The sequence below is a fragment of the Dromiciops gliroides genome, chromosome 3 (assembly GCF_019393635.1).
Source record: "Dromiciops gliroides isolate mDroGli1 chromosome 3, mDroGli1.pri, whole genome shotgun sequence".
In the NCBI taxonomy this organism is placed as follows: domain Eukaryota; kingdom Metazoa; phylum Chordata; class Mammalia; order Microbiotheria; family Microbiotheriidae; genus Dromiciops; species Dromiciops gliroides.
In genome coordinates, this window is record NC_057863.1 from 466,119,229 (window position 1) to 466,137,290 (window position 18,062).

The following is an 18,062-nucleotide window of genomic DNA, read 5'->3' on the forward strand; positions in this document are numbered from 1 at the left end:
GTGCTTTGTGAACCTTAAAGCACTGTATAACTAAACACAATTTTCATTTGTAAAAAGAAAAAAGATAGTTTTCATCAGCCCACAATCTAGGGAACTCATAGGTAATGAAATTTCCCCTACTAATGCACAAAAGCACTTTTTCTACAACTTGTAGTCTTAGAGAGTTGCCTAGGGTACTGTGGGGTTAAATGACTTGCCCAGGGTTACACAGTTAGTATTGTAATGATTGGAATGGCAACACCTATTGGAGACTTACTATAGGAAAGCTCCACCATGAGGAGAATGCCTCAGAGGGTCAGGCCATGCGGCTTTTCCTTGGAGTCAGGAAGTAACGTTTGCGCATGGGTACTGTCTATCAAGGCTACCAGCCAATCAACTTAAGGAGCCTCCCATTTTCTGGGAGGGGAGAGGAAGGAGGAAGGAGGGCCTGCGCAGAGAGGTCTGTCTCTTCTTGGTTCCTGACTTCATGGTGGTGGTGGTGGCGGCAGAGGACTTCACAGGAAAATTAAGGAAAGATAGGATTGCCATGCTGTAGGAATTCTGTTCTTAATCTTTCTCTTTCTATCTTTCAATAAACCCTTAAAAACCTAAACTCATTTATCAGTGATTTTAGTCAGTTTCCCCCAAAACTGGGGGAACAGATTAGAACCCACATTTAGAATCTTAAATTACACAGTATGAAAGGTGAAATTTGAATCCAGATCTTCTTGGCTTCAATGCTGGCTCTCTACCACATTATACTGTTTTTCCTTATCTAGGTAAATAAATGCAAATTATAAATGCAAAGTGCCTTCAAAATAATACAACAAGCCCTTAAGAGAGAAAGGGTACTAACCCTTAAGTTGCAAAGAAAAAACCTCATGTAGAAAGTGGTACCCAAGGTGTCCTTGGCAGGAAGATGGAGTTGAAAAAGAAGCTCACTGGGCAGCTAGGTGGCACAGTAGATAAAGCACCAACATTTGATTCAGTTCAAATCTGGCCTCAGACACTTTGTTTGCACTTACTAACTGTGTGTGGGGCAGCTAGATGGCGCAGTGGATAGAGCACCAGCCCTGGAGTCAGGAGGACCTGAGTTCAAATCTGGCCTCAGACACTTAACACTTACTAGCTGTGTGACCCTGGGCAAGTCACTTAACCCTCATTGCCCTGCAAAAAAAAAAAAAAAAGAAGAAGAAGAAGAAGAAGAAAAGAAAGAAAAAAAAGCTCACTACAGGCATGAAAGAAATGTGCAGAATCACAGAAGGGGAAAACAAAAGAGTCTGTGAAAAATGGCTAGGGGACCCAAAACAGAAGGTGAGTCTTTAATGAAGTATTCAAGAGTGCATAGGGGCAGCTAAGTGTTGCAGTAGATAGAGCACTGGCCCTGAAGTTGGGAGAATCTGAGTTTAAATCTCACCTCAGATACTTACTAGCTTTGTGACCCTAGGCAATTAATTCCAATTGCCTTAAACATCTGGAGCCATCTCAACTTCTCTTGATAAATATCTTGCCACTGAACCCAGATTTTTCAAGAGGAGAAAGAGAAGCTGATGACTTTGCACTGCCCTTCCTCCCTTAAGATCCAATTCATTGCAAGTCATGATATCTGTCATGGTCCTCTGTGAGAACAAAGGACCAACAACAACAACAACAACAAGAGTGGGTATCTTCTTCAATCCGCAAATACATATTGTATGTATGTGTGTGTGTGTGTATGTATGTGTATATGTATATATTTATATATGTATGTATATCTCATATATCAGGTTACCACCAAAAGGTCTTAACTATCAAAGGCAACCCTGCTTTAGTGCTGTCCTGTGACTACACAATTTATGACAGCACATTCAAAGAAATAAAGAAATAAGTTCAGCTCTAGGGTCAGTCAGTGTTGTCCTATTGCCTAAAAATCTGGCCTAATTTCCAATTCTACAAACCACTTTATTAACTGTACCTATCTCATCAAGGTAACTTCACAAAATAGTGATAGATTTTCTTTTTATTTCTAAGAGAGAAATCATATAATACTCTACTTAGAGATTTCCTAAGGGAAGTCTCTAAAGGAATCAGCAGACATTCTTTCTCCATGGAAGAGAACATCAATGTGTCATCCTTTGATTCCATTTTATTCTGACAGAGCATTTTTTTTAAATTAGACATGAAATGTGTTTTACAAACCAAGTCCATCTCTAATTTAAGGTGGCTTCCTGCAGCTGTTTAGGTCAAAGTCCTCATTTGTCTTAGGCATCCTGCGTTTCCAAGAACAATACTATGAACAATTTTTCATGAGCCTGTTTTCATGAATAATATCTTTAGTCCTTAAGCTTTCAGTAGGAAAGTTATAGTTACAAGGAGGGTTATGGATTTGTTTTGTTATGCTTCCATTTCCTTCACAGCATAATTTGCAAATTAGCTTCATCGAGTACATGTTCGTAATGTATTAGAATCATGGGATCATAATATATGGGGCTTAAGAGACCTTAGTGATCTAGATTGTCTCCTCATTTTACTGAGAAAGAAGATGAATCACAGAGAGGTCACAGGATTGTATATTTAGAGCTAAAGAAAACCTTAAAAGCTACTTTATGCCAACCACTTCACTTGACCAATAAACTGAAACATGGGGAGCTTGAATGGATTGTGAAGAGTCATACAGCTAATCAGTATCAGAGTTGGGATCTGGACCATGGTTTCCTAGCACCAAATACTGTATCCCATTGACTATGCCATACCACATGAGATAGTGGATCAAGCATTGGATTTGGATTGAGGAGATAGCAGCTGTGACATCATAAGCAAGTAAATCATGTAATCTCTCTTAGTTTCTGCAACAGTAAAATTGAATTTATAATACTTACACTATCAATCTATTAGGAATGACAAAGAGGAAAATGCTATACAGTGCATTACTATTGCTTCTCCCCTCCTTTCCCTCTTTCTCCTCCTTCCCCCTTTTCTTCCTCTTTTTCTTCTTCTTCTTCTTCTCCTCCTCCTTCTTTTTCTCCTCTTCTTCCTTTCCCTCTAACTCTTCTTCTTCCTCAATCACATGAGTCGTAAGTAGCTGAGCCAAGATCCATATCCAAGGCTTCTGACAAAAAATGCAATGTACCATCCTCTTACTAAGTACATAGATGCAGTAAAGTGACTGGATGGGGATAATTTACCTAAAAATACATGCAATTTCTATGGCTGATTTCATCTCTGACAATTTTTCAGTTATAATGAAATGGTTATTCTTTATACAGGCACAAAGAAGCCTTTAGAAAAAACAAGTTTTTTCTGTGTTCTACTTTATTATTCAGCTTATTACAAAAACTAATTCCACTGGTAGAATGGGCAGATGAGAACAATTTGTTCCAATGGCCATGAAGGCAATTGAAGCAGGCTCTGTGGAGTGTTTAGAGCTTGGTCAGAGATCAAAGATGTCAAGGTCTCCCAATGAATCCTGAACCATCACCACTCATACTGACTTTGCCTCTGGACTTCAGTGATGTGGGAAGAGAAAATGAGGCTGACGACTTTATGCAACTGTCTCACTTAAATCCAATTCATGTGCAAGTCAAAACATCATCCTATGATGTCATTGGTTCTCTCCAAAAATGAAGGACAAACAACAAAACTAATGTGAACCCATACTCTCAAGGAAATTATAATATGACAATCAATAAAAATACATAAGAGGGCGATTATTTTCTAATTAAATTTCCCATGAACATATAGATACTCTATCATCAAAATATATCATAAGGATACTTTTAAATTTTGTAAAAATAAGAACTCATACAAGATCTAGCATCAATCCTTTGTTCCAAAGATCCAATACACTATTAAAAGAAAGTGACAAATTATTAACATACCATTTATGAGGCAAACTGACAAGTTGAAACTTAATGGTGATAAATGTAAAAGTCCTGAACTTAGACTCAAAAAATCAACTACAGAACATAAGAAAGAAGGATGTGGTCTATAATCACAGCTTATTTTACACTATCAATGTCTTTAAACATTTACAGACCATCATCTGGACAAGGAATTCAGTGCATTTTGTGTAGCTCCAGAGAGGAGAAGCACAACCAATACATAGGAGTTATAGAGAGGCAAACCAGCTCATTATGAAGATCTTCCTAACAAGTGGAGCTTTCTTAAAATGGAATATAGTGTCTTGTAGTGAGATCTTTTTCTAGAAGCTTGATAGCCAGTTGTGGTCATATATTTAATAACTGTTGAAAACAATCATCATCAGAAATTATTTCAATCTAATTCAACAAACATTGATTAAGTGCCTACTATATGCAAGGCATTGAGGACACAAAAATAAAGTAGTCCCTGCCTTCAAAGACCTTAACAGCTTAGATATATGCCCAATATTTTTAGTGATGATGATGATTATATTTCTGCATGAAATAAATAGTTGGATCAGGTAACACCTATGACTTCCTTCAAAGCTAAGAGTTTGATTCTAGGGGGCAGAAAGGTGGTACAGTAGATAAAGCACTGGCCCAGGATTCCAGAAGACCTGAGTTCAAATCCAGACTCAGACATTTAAACTAGCTATGTGACCCTGGGCAAGTCACTTAACCCTCATTGCCCCACAAAAAAAGGAGTTTGATTCTATATGCACAAATAGGCAAGAGCATAATGGACATTTGCCAGTATTCCTGAATATGCCTCCAAGAACACAGAGATAAATAGAGTAGAGTCGACTCCATTGCTGACTATAAAAATTAGATTACCCTCTTCTCTAGAAGTCACCACAAGAATATTAGACAAGTGGTATCTTATAAAAAATGAAAGAAACTTATTTGAATTCAAATTACCCTGTCAACCCAATGCCAGCCAATCTCTAATGTTCTTGGTCAGGCTTATCAATTGAAGCCATTATTTGGGCAACAGTGTCAAGTAGCATCACTGCTATGGACATTCCCTTAAGGCTGGACACTTTAGTTATGTTGGTGTGATGGCTCCCCAGAGAACACAACAGCATACTGCCTAAACAGAAAGATGTTGATCTGATTATTCACTGGGGGGCCAGGTAACAGATTGTCCAGATACTTGAGAAGACAAAGAAATGAGAAATGACCTACTGCTACTTTATAATATCTGTACAATATCAGAATCAAAAATAACACTAATTCCTATCAAATCCTTAGACATAAGGGTAGAGTCTTTTTGGTTTTCTTTTTGCTCATAGATGTTAGAATTTTAGTATGTGGCACATTATAGAACTAATGGTACAAAATTTGGTTACTGACTAACTTTCCCTGGCATGTCTAACACTTTCTAGCTGTGTGACTATAGGCCAGTCATTGAAGCTCTCTGAGCCTTAGTTGGTACTCTAAAACTATAGGTAGTGTGAAAGAACCAAAGGGAAATCAAATTGTGCATACCCTTTGACCCAGCAACATCACTACTAGGTCTGTATCCCAAAAAGATCATAAAAAAGGGGAAAGGACCCACATGTACAAAAATATTTATAGGTGCTCTTTTTGTGGTGGCAAAGAATTGGAAATTGAGGAGATGCCTATCACCTGGGGAATGTCTGAACAAGCTGTGGTATATGAATGTAATGGAATACTATTATGCTATAGAAATAATGGGCAGGAAGATTTCAGAAAAACCTGGAAAGACTTATGTGAACTGTTGCAAAATGAATGAGGAGAACATTGTACACAGTATCAGCAACATTGTATGATGATCAACTATGACTGACTTAACTTGTCTCGGCAATACAATGATCCAAGACAATTCCAAAGGACTTGTGATCGAAAATTCTATCCATATCCAAAGGAAGAACTAATGAAGTCTGAATGCAAATAGAAATATATTATTTTCACTTTGGGTTTTTTTTGTGTTTTTTTGTTCCTTTTGTTCCGTTTCTTCTTTCACAACATGACTAATATGGAAATATGTATTGCATTATTGCACATACATGACCTATGTCAACTTGCTTACTGTCTTAAGGAGGGGACAAAGGGAGGGAAAAAATTTGGAACTCAAAATTCTATTAAAAAGAATTTTTTTAATTGTCTTTACATGTTATTGGAAAAAAGAAAATACTATTAAAAAATAAAGAAAGTAGTATCCATGAAGAGATTTCTCACACTGGGAATTCCCATACTGAAAAACTCAAAGATACTTAACAGTTGTCATATCATGATTGTAACATTGTCCTATTATATTCACTTCCCCAAATCCCAGCTCTGATCACTTGTCCCCTAGGAATTTCATCAGTTTCAAATGGGTCATCAAAGGGGCATAATGAAGTGACTGATACCTAAATAAGGGTTGTTTTGGAGAGGGGGTTTTTTTGGATCATGAATAAGTTTTTGTTTCTTATTTTCAAAACATCTCATATTAGCCAAGGTTTGCTAGAAACAGAAGTACTTGCTAGACAACTCTCTTGGCTATGCCTTATGTCTTGATTTTCTCTTTTAGCTTTAAATGTCACATCTTCCACCTATTTCACTTACTAAGAAGCCCAGTCATTTCATACTCTTATGAGATGAAGCAGGCACTTCACAGAGTTCCAAGAATAGTTTGTCCTATTTAAGAAACACCAGATGGAACAGTTAATGCCTCTCATTGCCTCATGTGTACTGTAGCTGTGCTGCAGCTTTTCCTTTCCATGAAGGCCAAAAACAATTTCATCACAACACAAAGGCAAGGAGCAGAATGGCTGCCAGACAGACTTCTTTCTGCCATGATTGGTTCATGATCTGTGGACTTTATGCCAAACATCATGATTTAACATAAGAACTCATGCTAGATGTGCCAGTCATGGTCTACTGATCAAGCATCATACCTGGACCAGAGACTTGGCTGACAGTGCTAGGTTGGTAAGTGAGTGTGAAGCCCTTGTCTCTTCTCTGATAGTTCTCAGAAGAGAAATGGGTCTTCAGAATCATACATCCAGCCATGAACCTTGTCTGGGGGAAATCATAATGAGTCAAATTGATACAGTAAGCAATAAACAAAGAGGAATCAATTGAATTGAGAAAAGTTGCATTAAGCACAGTGCTAAAAAAAACAAATACTGGAACACATAGATGAATGACATCCCAGACTCTACCCATCCAGGGACTAACAGACTATTTTTTTTGTGGGGCAATGAGGCTTAAGTGACTTGCCCAGGGCCACACAGCTAGTAAGTGTCGAGTCTGAGGCCGGATTTGAACTCAGGCCCTCCTGAATCCAGGGCCAGTGCTTTATCCACTGCGCCACCTAGAAGCTCTGCTTACAAACTATTAAAGTATGTACAGTATGTACACAGGTAAATGTTACACAGGTCAATAAATCAACAAGCATTTATTAAGCACTTTTACACTAGACAGAGAGCTAAACACTGGAGATACAAAGAAAAGCAAGTTTAGTCCCTACCCTTATGGAGCTTACATTCTAACTGGAAAGATAACATCTAAATAACTATGTCTATATCAGATATATACAAAGAAAAGACACGTGGAAGGGACCAGGAAAAACTTTTTGCAGATGACATTTAAGTTGAATCTTGTAGTAAGTCAGGAAACAGAAGTGAAGGCCAGTGCAAAGCACAGAGCTGGTAGATAGAATGTCACATGTGAGGAGTAGCAAGAAGAGTCATTTATATTTTATCTTTAAAAGGATAAGTAATTACTGAAGATTTTTTAAGTTCAGGGATATCATCAAAATCCTGTCATAGTTACATGAGGAATTGGGGTGAAAGAATGGAGGCAGAAAGAATGGTAAGAAAACTATTAGAGTAGTCTAACCAAGACATGATGAAAGCCAGTGTAGCTAGATTAGAGAGTATGTGAAGAGCAGTAAAATTAAGAAGACTGTAAAGATAAAATGAGGCCAAGTTTTGATGAGCTTTAAAGTGTAAGCAAATTATTTCACATTTTATCTTAGAGGTAATAGAAAGCCACTGTCTTTTTCGAGTAAAGGGAGTGACAGGGTCAAATGGGCATTTTAGGAAGATCATTTTGGCAATTGAGGAAGGAATGGATTGAAGCTAGGAGAGACTTGTTAGTTAGAGAATTGGACTAAATTATTGCCTTAAGTCCTTTCTAGCTTTAAATCTATGATGCTATGATTCCCACCACAGTTTCATATAGCTTCTTTGCAATTAGCTAGCATGGAACCCTAGTAATATTTCCTAAGAATATTACCATATCCCTAGAGAGTATAACAAAAACCAAAAAGGATGTCTGACCTTAATTTGGATGAGAGCCAGCCTGAAGGAATAAGAGTGAGTAGAAGAGGGAAAAGACCAGTCAAAAGAATGGACAATCTTAGCCAGGAGTATTTTGTGGATTTTTTGAAGGCTACATGACTGGGAATGAGACTTATCATCCTCTCCTCTCCTCTAAGTTAGCTTCAGCCCTTCCTGTCACAGAGAACTTATTATCTGCTACCCCCAAGCAGATGGTAGCAAAGAGAAGCAGATGGTCCTGAAAAGAGAGAAGACCAACATACTGTAGCAAAGAGCACCTTAGCGACCACAAAATCAGCAGAGGTACCCAGCAGAAAGTATCTACTACACCCAGCAGAGACCCAGAGAAAAGCATGATGACATCAACAGCATATGTGTAACAACAGAGGTAGGATTTGTTCCAGCTACATATGTGCCCTGGCCACATGTATGCCCCATTCAAGAATATTCCATGCCCACAAAAGTTCCATGACATAAACACATATGTTGTACTGTGCCTTTACTTGAAGTTCCATGGTCTTCCTGACTCCAAGAGCAGTTCTTTATTCACTGTGTGATGCTTACTGCCTCCCAGGTTACTTTAGATGAGATAGCTTGCTATAGGTATTATTATATCTGTTTTATAGATGAAGAAATGGAAGCTCAGGGAGGTTGAACTATCATGTCTATAGCCAGCAAATGTAAAGAGATGGGATTTGAACCCAGGGCTTCTTGACTCCAAGGTTAGCATTCTATCAAAGCTGCCGTATTACAGATCAGCACAGACTCTATACTTCTAGAAGAACATATCAGAAAAGCCAAAGAGCCAAAGAAGAATGAAGAAAAGTCAAAGGTCTGGATAATTCATAAATTTATTAATCATGCCCTGAACAATTGAAATCTAACTACATATTGCAAAAATAATTATATTTACCTCAAACATTATCTTTGCTAATATTGTTCATGTTCAAATATTAGAAAATACCTTTCAATGCTTACTGTATAATTCTCCCTAAATGCCTAAATTCTGCTTTTGTTCAATTTGGTTGTGTTGTCACCAGAGCATTACTCATCCATTGCCATGAAAGGACAGATATGTTTGTCAAAAATGCTGTCCTATGTCATGGAAGAAATGAAAATGAAAAATTACTTTCCTATTAATGGTGAAGTTAACCAAATTCTCCTTTTCATAGATAACACTGCACTAATTACTTCCAGAATCAAAACAGTACAAACCTTCCCTAATGAAACTCAATCAGTTGAAAAAGAGTGGCATAACTATTTATACTGACAAAACAAAGTGGATGAAAATTTATGTAAATTATGCCAGATGGGCAGCCTGACAAATTAACATATCAATATGTGTATATTGGGCAGATACTGAATATAGACAGTTAACTAGGTGGAAGTCAAGCTTGACTGAAGTTAGAAAACAAAAATATTTCCAAAAATTTCATACTTGTTTGCTGCCACAAAAACCTAGCATCTTTTAATAGCAATATCCTCCTATTGTTGTTGTTGCTGTTTCATTGATATGTAGTTATTTTTAATCACATCTGACTCTTGGTGACCCCAATTGGGGTTTTCTTGGCAAAGATATTAGACTGGTTTGCCGTTTCCTTCTCCAGCTTATTTTATAGATGAGGAAATTGAGATAAATGGGGTTAAGTGACTTGCCCAGTGTCACATAGCTAGTAAGTATCTGAGCCCATATTTGAACTCAGAAAGGTGAGTTTTCCTGACTTCAGAGTTTGCACCCTATCTACTGTGCCTATTGATGTTGCATGGCTATAAATCTATATAACCCTGTAGTTACCATTACAAACAACTCAAAGGATGGTGGAAAGACATACAGTGGTTTTATACAGGCTGTAGCACTATCTTTGCCAATGACAATTTCCATGCGAGAAGAGGATTAAATCACATACAAGATATATGCTAAAAAGTAACATGGGCCAGTTGTATAGTGGGGAGAGAAAGCAGATGGCTAACTTAATTAGTAAAATTGTAACTTCAGAATATTGAAGGACAAACAGACACAGAGACAAAGGAAGGGAGAGAGGGAGAAGGAGGGAGGAATGGAGAGGGGAGAGCAGGAGAGACATAGGGGGAAGAGAAAGAGAGTGGGAGAAAAAGAGGGAGAGGGGGGGAAGTGAGAGAGGGAGATAGAAGGGAGGGAGAGAGGGGGGAGAGAGACATAGAGAGATCTGTAGTGTACTTGGTAGACCTCCATGGAGGATTTTAGGCAGGGAAAAGATGTACAACCTGATGGAACTATATGGCATAGTTTTCCTCTCCTTTGATAGGTGGAATACTCACAATGACCAAATCACAAGTTGATCAAAGCATCTGGGGAAGAATCAGAGAGACTGGAAGGATGGTGGTGTTTTTGAAGAAATAAGGAAGTTTGAAAGGAGCATGGGTTTTAGAGAAAAAAACAAGGAGTTCTGTTTTGAACCTATTGTCTCCCTCATTAAAATGTCAGTTTTTAAGAGTAGGGATTATTTCATTCTTCTTTGTATCCCCATTGCCTACCTCAGTTCCAAGAAACTCAATAAAGGCTTTTCAATTAATTTATTTCAGGTCCCTTCCAGCACTTTCTATAATCCTATGATCATATTGGTACTGAAGCTATGACCACCATGATTCCCTAACCTCTCTGGCCTCATGAGAGTCCACAAGGTTATACCCATTTGCATACAGGCATGATCATGGTAAAGGGAAGAAATAGGTGAGTGGGAAAGGGTGTTGAACCTCCTCAGGCAGACACAGGTGCTCTAGCATCTAGTTAACAAGAAAAATTAGTTAAATATAAACCGTATTGTACTGTATCTCTCCTCCCTTTCACAATGAAATTTCAAGAAAAAGTTGTATGTGTTCTTTACCTCCATTTCCTTTCTTCACATTCATTTCTCACCCCTTTGCAGCATGACTCAAGGACCTCCCCATTCAGGTGAAACTGCTCTCCCCAAAGACATTTAGGATCTCTTAATTGATAAACCAGAAAGCTTTTTTAAAATCTTCATTCTTGTTAAACATTCTAAAGCTTTTGAACTTTGACCACTTCATCCCCATAGGGACAGGTAGGTGGTATAGTGGATAAAGCACTGACCTTGGAGATGAGACCTCAGACATTTCCTAGGTGTGTGACCCTAGGCAAGTCGCTTAATTCCAATTGCCTCAAAACATTCAGGGCCATCTCCAGTTACCTTGATGTATATTTTGCCACTGGTCCCATATGGCTCTGGAGGAGAGTGAGGTTGGTGATCTTGCACAGCCTTCCCTCACTTAAATACAATTCAGTGCCAGTCATGACATCACTTCAATGTCAAGGTCCTCTTTGAGAATGAAGGACAAACAACAACACAGACAACAACTACTACTATTTCCTCCTTCTGAATACCTGGAGGCATGGAGAGGGTGCAGTTGATATAGTGCAGAAGTCAAGTCAGGAAGGCCTGAATTCAAATTTAGCCCTGTACAACTCATTTAACCTGTCTAAATTTCCTCAACTGTAAAATTAGCATAATAATGGCATCTACCTCCTAGAGATGTTGTGAGGATCAAATAAGATACTTACAAAGAACTTGTCATAGCACCTGGCACAGCATAGGCACTTAAATGCTTGTTACCCTGCATTCTGCTAGGTTTTACTGTTATTTCCTACCTGTTTGACCACTCCTTCTCAGTCTCATTTGCTAAATAAGATTGGATTGGATAGACTACGGTTGGATCAGATGTTAATGTACTGTATTGAATCTCACTCCTCCCCCCCCCCAATAGGGTCTTCCAGGGTGAGGGTTTCAAATTGCTAGACCATTTGCCTGCCAAACCAGATTAAAATATAATTGAGGGGGCAGCTAGGTGGCGCAGTGGATAGAGCACCCGCCCTGGAGTCAGGAGTACCTGAGTTCAAATCTGGCCTCAGACACTTAACACTTACTAGCTGTGTGACCCTGGGCAAGTCACTTAACCCCAATTGCCTCACTAAAAACAACAACAACAAAATATAATTGAGAAATGTTTAACAAAATAAATAAAAAACAATATGAAATAGATTATGTCAATGTGTGGTTTTCTAAGATAATATGCTGCCTGAAGGGATCCTTCTATTTGACACTACTGTTCCAGGGGCTCTATCTCCCTGTCCCCACACCCAAGAACTGAGAGTGCTTTTCCTGTTTCTTGATACAGATTCACATACTCCCAGTTAAGGGTCTGAATAAAAAGATCACCATGGAACTTGAGGGACCAAGAGAAAGTTGATAATGAATTTGTAGTGGACCCATTTAGCACTGTTATTACTTTCATTAGTGCTAGTCAACAACTCAGGAGTAGTAGGGGAAAAAGTAGGAAAGTATCTCACTTTTAAGCATAGATACCAAGCTATAAAGTGTTTCAAGCTATAATCTTAAAAGTCCATTTCCCCCTTACACTAAGATTCTGGGAGATTTCCACTCTGCTGCCACTAAATTGTATCAAAGATTGAGTGACTGAAGAAAACACAGAAGAAAACTAGCCCAACCTCTTCATTTTACGGATAAGAAAACAGAGGCCAAGTGAGGTTAAGTGATTTGACCAGAGTCAGCATTCAAACTGAAATCCTCTCATTCCAAATGCAGAAATTCATTCTTTCTACTGTGCCATACTGCTTCCTGACTCACAAAGGCTATTTTGGGCTTTTAAAATTGGTTGTTGTTTATGAATTATTGAATCATAGACTATTAGAGCTGGAAGGACCCAGGAGATCATCTCCCCTGATCCCCTTATCATACAGATGAGGAAACTGAGGCCAAGAAGGAAATTGACTTTCCAAAGGTTACAACTTGAGTATTCTAAGCCTTCCTTTACCAGGAGAAAACATTTCACTGACAAACATCAATCTTTAATCCACCAGTATTATAGGTCTTGTGCTTCCTAAAGGAATTTTTAAATTGTAAAGCTCCTGTTGCTTTTAAATGGGATTGTTAACCTTCTGAGTGAAGGTTCATGCCTTTTTCTTTTTCTTTTCTTTTTGTTGAAAGGCCAATTTGAGAAAAAAAAAAAGGGGGGGGGTCGGAAGCATTGAGGAGAGTGAATATTCTGCTTATGTGGTTTCTCTAGGATGCTTTCTGATTGGGAGGAAGTTTAAAGAGAATCCTGTCAACAAGTTCACATATGACATAATAAATGATAGTACCAAGGCATTACCACCTTTATTCTTCACCCTTTGCCAGAGCCATAACTAAAGGAATGCAATCAGAGCTTCATCCCGGCATGCTGAATTAAGAAGGCACTGAAAGATTTGCAGTCCTTCAACAGCATAGAAACAATGAAGCTTGACACTTGTTTAACAAGAAAAAATGGCTGAGAGGAAACTATCAGATGGACTGCTTCCCAAGTAAACTCTTTCCTGACCAATAGCAGTTCCTGCCCCTAGCCCTGCCCCACCCCGCTCTAGCCTCACCCCCCTTCCCCAATTCAAAGCTTAACCAGTGGCCAGTTATATGTAGCTTGCTCCAAGTATAGTTTATGCTGTCCAAGGTGCAAAAATTACCAGTTACTTCTCTGTCCTTGTCCTTTCCTGGCTGACATGTCCAATTACTGGTGTATCCATCTGTGATTAGATCTGGCACTGTTTGAATCAAGTACAGAAGGAGGGGGAAAGCAATACTAATTGTCAAACTCATCTTCTTCCTCTTCATTTTGAAACAACCAGACAAAAGACTCTCTTCCCTCCCACCTCCACCCCCCCCCCAAAAAAAGAAAGAGGAATGAGAAGCCTGGCATAACTTTAGCTTTAACCATCTTTGAGATTTAATTCTCACCAGCAGCAATCTAGCAACACCATTCTGCAGATGGCAAAGTGCCTGGCAGATGTTAGATCTTAACTTGAGCGAGGAACCTGGTATTATTCCTGGAGCAGTGTGAGCCTCAGAGCCGTGGCTCACTACAGAAGGCTACTTCTCACTCATGTTATATTACACATCCCTTCTGATGCTACCAAAGGAATTGAGAAACAGTCAACACCTCTGAAGGGGTCATTTAAAGAGGAAATACGTGCCTTATGGGCTACTTCTGAGAGACCTTTACTAGATTTCTGAGTGGATTTTTTTAAAGAGAATAATGTGTTTTTTTCTTTTATTCACGTTTTATCAAATGTGTTTGTGCAGATTTCAAACATGAAATTTAAAGGACTTTATCTTGGGAAGCAGAAACATGTGTAGTTGAAATGACTGGTATTACTCATGTTGAAATAATTCAAAGAAAGAACAGAAAAAGGGCAAAAAATTTTGGTTTTCTGGGAAAACGCCCAGTTCCCCCAGAGGCAGTTCATTCTTGTTTAGAAGAGCACAAGAGTCTGATCTTGGATAAAGCAAAGCCAATAAAGTGAACACAACTCAAATATTAGTCTCCCCACCCCACCACACCCCAAACACCACCACCACTCCCAGCTGACTAATTTTATCAGTGTGAAAATGCCCTGTAATGGAAATTCCTTCCAGGGATGCAAATAATCAGCCTATCACTAACTTATACTCTCTAATGTCAATAACATTTTCTTAGAGAGGTTATCTGAGGTACTTTTATACTCAGAGAGCTTAATGGGACCTAGGATAAATTAAGTGATCACTCCATGCTTGCCCACTAGTAGGTGTCAAAGGCAGCAATTGAACCTTGGTCTTCCTGACTTCAAATTCAATCTTCTATTAGTAAATCCATGTTTCTTCTGGAAGCCAGGCTAAATAGAAATCTATTAAGTCATCATTCCCTTAAAATTGTTCTCATGAACCTAAAGGTAGGCGTCTGTAAAGCAATCACGGTAGAAACATTACAGAAGCTCCTTACGGCTACTTCAGGAGCTGAAGTTTCCAGAACTTGGCTCAGACTTAGCTTCCACACAAGGGAACAGATCAGATTCTCAGGAATATCACCAGAGATTTGTCATGTCCCAGGTTTCTCTTCCTGCCTCTGAACCTCTTCCTGATCACTGGAACTTCTATCCAAAGAACAAAAGTTGATAAAAGGAAAATCTACTTGTTTTGCTATGTCTTAGCAAATTTGAAGGGCAACCAGGTGACACAGTGTCTAGAGTGCTAGGCATGGAATTAGGAAGACTCTTCTTCCTGAGTTCAAATCTGACTTTGGACACTTCCCAGCAATGTGACCCTGGATAAATCACTTAACCCTGTTTGCCTCAGTTTCCCCATCTGTGAAATGAACTAGAGAAGGAAATTAGAAACTCCAATACCTTTGCCAAGAAATCTCCAAATGGGGTCACAGAGAGTTGGCCATCACTGAAATGACTGAGCAAAGCTAAAAACAATTCTGCAAGTAATTAAATCTGAAGGACCAAATACTTTGAGAAGTATTAGAGATGTACTAAGTTTATTCATACTATTCATAATAATCTGTAATTAACATAACTAAATGGGAACTTTAGCTGATCAGGAATCAAAAGGCCTGGGTTCAGGTCCTATTCCAATATTTACTGGCTATGTTACCTCAGCAAGTCACATTGCCTCTGAACTCCATCATCCTCATCTTTAAAATTGGAATGATTATCAGCTTTCCTTATTTCATGACAGAGTTATGAGGACATGATTTAAAAACGTTAAAGTGCTATGTATCCATGAGTTTTTACCCTTCAGATAGGACTACAAAAGGGCCATAATTTAGTGGAAAGATCACTGGCTTTAGAATCAGAGGAGCCAAATTCCAATCCCAGTTCTGTCACTTAAGACCTGTATTACCTTTGACAATATACTTAAGCATGCTGGGTCACTTTTCATCTGTAAAATAAGTGGGTTGATCTCAATATCTCCTAAAATCCCTCCAAATTCTAAATCTGTGACCCTATGTGATCCTGTTTTCCAGGACACCGAAATAATGAAACATCTGATGAAGACAATCCTTATTCAATAAAATTAATTTCCCACGTGTGCTAAGCACTCTAATTTCCTGTATGACTTTAAGGACCTCATTTTTACACCCTCCAAATGTCAGTTTCTTCATCTACAAAACCATCTGGAATAGGCTATGTTTATATTATGAAAAACCTACTAGGTTTTTGGCTAGGAGACAAAAATAAAATATGGAAAATCCTTAGGGAAAAAAAAAAGAGATGATCTAATGATTGATTCACACAGGTAAGGAGGTTGGAGTGGGGGACTAAGAAACTTAGAATAATTATAGTGGAAACAAAAGTTCTCAAACACATGGTGGATACCAGATGAGTTAATTTGCCAAATTCAGTCTTAAATCTAGATGAAATACCAATAACCTATATTATATTACTTGAGGGGTAGCAGAAAATCTGACTTGCCTCAAGATATCTCTCCCACTAGCCAATTACTGATTTGCTAAAGTTGTGTCATTAGAAATTTTGGATTAAGATATTGGCCCTTTCTGCTTCAAATGATATCCCTGGAAGGAGTAATTATTAATACTTTAGTATAAATGAATTTTCAAAATACCTTCCAACCTGACAGCTGACTAGGGAATGAGACAAGTTATTTTTGTTGTTTGTTTGGGGTTTTTTTTGAAAGAGAATAAATGAATAGGTCCAAATCTAGTGCTGTATTTTCTAGAACCTACAGGGCAGGTGATCAGGGGAGTGTCAAACTGCAAACAATAGGCAATAGTCCAGACAGTTGAACAGTTGGTATCAGGAAGATCTGACAGCAGGTAGTGGGGACCAGTCCAAAGAATCTGGACTGAGACTAGACTCCAGGTCTTAGAAGGAATGAAAGTGTATGCCTTGGTGGCAGAGTAGGGGGGTGGGGGGAGGGAAGGAGGAAGAAACTGGGAAACGGAGCATATGGAGACAAGGCAGGGGCCCAGTTTCTGCATGTGGGGCATAGGTCAGGGTCATATTTTCAAAGGAACAAGGTAAAATTCCAATTATAAGAATCCAGTTGCAAAGACAAAGACCAATAGCCAGGCTGATGAACCATGGGCCTAGGGTTCCCCCAGAGTAGTGGCAGGACTGACTCCAAAATTTAGGGAAAGGCTGAATCCACAGGTTGGGGATTAATTAGCCCCCCAAAGTGGATTTTAGAAAAATTTACTTACAAATAATTAAATAAATGATTACCGTGGTGCTTCCCGAACAGGGGATGAATAAGGGTAATAAGAGAATGAGTATTTTTATAGCACCTACTTCACATCAGGTACTGTGCTAAGAGCTTTACAAATAATATCTTATTTGATCCCCACAACAACCCTGCAAGATAGGTGCTGTTATCACCCCCATTCTACTGTTCGGGAAATTGAACTAAATAGAGTTTAAGTGACTTACCCAGGATCACACAGTTAGCAAGTCTGAGGATGGTTTGAACTCAGGTCTTCCTGACTATAGGTTTTCAACTCTATCCACTTGCACCACCTAGCTGCCTAGGAGACATATAGGAGAGGAATTATACTAGCCACATTAGAGTTGTTTGTCCTTCATTCTCAAAGAGGACCATGACATTGGAGTGATGTCTTGACTTGCAATGCATTGGATTTAAGTGAGAGGGGGTTATGCCAGTTCACCAACCTCACTCTCTCTTCCAGAGCCATCTGAGTCCAGTGGCAAGATATACATCAGAACAACTGGAGATGGCCCCAGATGTTTAAGGCAATTGGGGTTAAGTGACTTGCCCAGGGTCACATATCTAGTAAGTATCTGAGGTCAGATTTTAACTTAGGTCCTCCCAACTTAAGGGCCCATGCTCCATCCACTGTCCACCTAGCTACCCCAACCAGAAGAGAGTAGCCAAGAGCAGAATGAGGTCCCAGGTACCTTAAGGAAAGAGTAGAAGTAAACTAACAAAGGAAATAGAAGTCTATCAAAACACACTGTCTACCTCAAAATTTTGCCAAAGGACAACTTTGAAATTAGTGATATGGTTCTACTTATTTTTTTTCTTTTTTTAATTCTTGACTTGAG